Raw genomic sequence first — 3,722 nt, 5'->3', positions numbered from 1 at the left:
AGTCATCTTCATCCGATGAAAATGCTGCTATAGTGGATAGGTACTTAAATAGTTTGAATATTACTGAGATTAAATATTTTAGACAAAGTTTTATACACTTTGCAATTTTTAAAACATATGGTACTTTTTTTTCAAGTAAACTTTCGTAACGAAATGAATAGGAATTATATACTTAGAATTTATTTAAAAAATACAAACTAAATGAATCTGATCTGATCAGACCTAGATGAATTACAAAATATTAATATGCAGCCCAAACGTTCAAGGCATGAACATAGTTAAAAAAATAATAATACTTTTACTTTTTCATAAATAAATACAGCAAGTAAATACTGTAAGACAGAATTTCTCGAAATTACTGTGAAATATAGTCGAATCGCACAACTCGCGTATTCAAAATACTGGGTATAATGGCATGCTCAAAATTGAAACAGCGTGTATATTTATGCTTCTTTGTGTATGTGTGTACAGCGTGTATGTGATGCTTCATGAAAAAAGGCCCCATCATCACCACACGGGACAAAATTTAAAATTTATTAATTGATAACGATTAAATAATCGAAGAAAGTAATCTAATTTGATAAAAGTTTACTGCACTTACCTCCATCCTAAATTTATTTCACGAGTAAAAATTTTTTTAAATAGGTAATCAACACTTTTCTACTTAGCCGCTATGTTCATTTACAAATGAAGATGAGTTCTCAGAACTGTTCTTTTGAACATGTCACTATACCTAGAGTTTTCAATTTCTATTAGATATTCTTTGGAGATATTCTATCACATTTTTTCACAAATTTGAGAAACGAATTTTAACAAGGAAGGCATTTGTTAATCTTGTGGTAATTATTCCATGCACTAATTTCTTTCTTTTTTTTTTTAGCGAAAAAAGTGAGGAATGGCAGGCTGATATTCAGCCGAGAGAGTCACATGTGATTGTTGATCAAGAGATTGTTGCTGTGGAAGGGTAATTAAAATCAGATTTTAGTTTTTGCTGTCCGAAACTGTTTATTTAAATTTTTGAAATTATTTTCTTCCATAAACTAATAACATACATTCTCTATTTCATTCATCCTCAAATAGAATGGATATTTTCAGCATCCCTTTTCACAAGTTTTTTGGTAAATAGTATTTTGCGACGCCCGATGGCTGAGCGGTAGCGCTTCACGCTGTCGTACCACAGGTCCTTGGTTCGATCCGCGGACTGGGCAAGGTTGACTCAGACTTTCATTCCTTCAGTGGGTCGATAAATGAGTACCAAGTATGCTTGGGAGCTAAACACTGGGGGTTCCTCATTCGGCTGACCACCTGACCAGAACATCTCCTCCTGCACCCCAGAGCCCAAGGTCAAGAAAACTGAGATGGGCACAGTAGGCCTTGGCCCTATGGGATGTCGCGCCGCTGAGTTTTAGTATTTTTAATCCAAAATGCAAAATTCAATTTTCTGCACTTATCTAGTTTTGTGCAAAAACTTCTTACTGTCCATCTATTCTCATACGTTTTTTTTATTTATTGAATGCAATTCCTTTTAATGTAAATATATATATATTTTAATCTGAGAATGTATTATCAATTTATCTACATTATTATTCAAAATAGGGATTGAAACCACAATCTAAAAAACATGGTCTCAATAGATCAGTTTTGTTTCGATCATAAGAGCGGTTGAGAGCTCGGGCACCTTAAATTTAGTTTTACATTTTGCAAATTTTGCTGTCGTAAAGAGTCTATACTTTTAAATTTTTATTTTTCAACATCTATTCAATTAATTCTTTCAAATTTTGTGCGCTGACTTTCAGCATTTCATAAATAAAATTTGGTTTAATATTTGCTTTCAAGAAAAAATTCACGAAGTTTCAACCATTTGTGTTTTTAAAAAATAATAATTGATTGCAAAGAATAATATTTTGCGTAGAATAACTTTTGAATAAACTGTCTAAAATTGCCACATTCCCTCTTATGAAAATAAAGGTTCTTATTCAACCCCTAGAAATGCATGTAAATAAACATTTTTCCATCTGATTCATGACCTTATAATTCAAGCCACACAGATCTTTGTCTTCATGGAAATCCGATCTTTAAATATAAAGTTAATAATGTGTTCAAGTTTTTACTTCTTCCTTTTTTAGCTAAAAACACATAAATTTTAATACTAAATTAATTTTAAAAATTTTCTTCCTTAATTTCAGTAGTGACAGATGTGGCCTTTATTACTTCGAGATTGATTCGAGGGAAAAGAAATTATTGGCCAAGGCTAATAAAGTAACGGAATCACTAGATATTGTCGTTGGATTAAAAAGGTATAGTAATTGCTATAGATCTTATTTAAATAAGTGCATTTCCTTTAATCTGAATTTAAATCACTAATATACTTTTCTATGTGCTTGAAAAGTATATTTTATAATTTATTTATTTAATTCCATGTATTCATTTTAAACAAAAATAATAATAAATAGTAATTAAATATGTTTTGAAGTAGAATAAACTGGTAATACAAGCAAAAGCTTTGAATAATAAAATCAAATGCTCTGCGATTGTAACATTAAAAAAATTATGATTAGAATAAGATATTTCAATGATTAATAATAAGTTCAAGATCAGATTAAAATCTTACAATTTTTGTTATTATAAGATATAATGCAACGTTATTTCTAAAAATTCCTTGTCAAACTCAATAGTTATCGCAGTTATAAATAAAATTCTTTTTTTTAACAGTATATGTTGAAAATCTGTTGCTTGCATGATTAAGAAATAATAATATAATTAAAGTCTGATATAAATTACATAAATTACTCTTCTTAGATTGTTTAAATGGATATATTTATTTCTTACAGTTGCGGAGATGTTTCTCGTTTAACAAAAATTCTGGAGGAAAAATTGGCCAAAAACCCAGATTTTGCTGAGAAACGAGAAAAGGCCAAAAAGAAAGAGAGAAATTTCCGTTACTTCGTGAGACGCCTATTTACTGGGTGTTTCATACGGAAGTAATAAGTAATCCAAAACATTTCCCGACTGTGACTCTTCTCGACTGCGACAATTCCCGACTTCGACATTTCCCGACTGTGACAATTCCCGACTGTGACAATTCCCGACTGTGATAATTCCCGACCATGTCATTGCCGGAGTATATAATTCAAAATCTACGTATTTCCAGACTTAAGATTTCCTTTGACTATCGACTTAGACTACATTCACCCAATTGTGAGAAACTTAATAGAGACAATGCACAAATGTGCGACTATTAAATTTCCTAACAAGATGATTCCTAAACTAGACATAACTCTCGGAATTTTATGACTCCAAATGTATCAATTTCTTGACTTGGTGATTCTACATGAATGCAATCTTCGACTGTGACTTTTTGCGACTGTGACATTTACCGACTGTGACAGTCCCAGACTATGATATTTCCCGACTGTGTATATTTTTCAACGGTGCGACTAAAAACTAGATATTATCCGATTGAAAACTTCCTTAAACTATACGAAGTTAAAACTTATTATATGCATGTAAAATTAACTCAAAGTACAATAAATGGAACATGTTTAAAGCTGTGTTATTTTTTATTGCTCTTAATTTTTTAAATTATTGAATTTATTTATATTAAAAATGTATGTTTCTACTGTGTGTACTAAAATAATTTAATAAGTCTTATCAGGTTTTCATAATCTTGTAGACTTCTCCGATTACTCACTTGTAATAGAAATTGCCGATGTAATTCAATA

At 30.5% G+C, this 3,722-nt stretch overlaps 1 long non-coding RNA gene across 1 annotated transcript; it reads left to right on the top strand.

Annotated features, from left to right (window-relative positions):
* The first annotated feature begins 877 nt into the window (after positions 1–877).
* LOC139425490 (uncharacterized) lies at positions 878–3,425 on the top strand. Its single transcript, XR_011636689.2, has 3 exons — positions 878–964; positions 2,187–2,297; positions 2,832–3,425. It is a non-coding gene; the product is annotated as an uncharacterized LOC139425490 (long non-coding RNA).
* Positions 3,426–3,722: the final 297 nt, after the last annotated feature.

This window comes from Parasteatoda tepidariorum, chromosome 1 (genome assembly GCF_982258835.1).
Source record: "Parasteatoda tepidariorum strain Cologne lab strain chromosome 1, Ptep-v5.0, whole genome shotgun sequence".
Classification (NCBI taxonomy): Eukaryota; Metazoa; Arthropoda; class Arachnida; order Araneae; family Theridiidae; genus Parasteatoda; species Parasteatoda tepidariorum.
The sequence above is the reverse complement of the archived record's forward strand: the minus strand, read 5'-3'. Positions and strand labels throughout refer to the sequence as shown.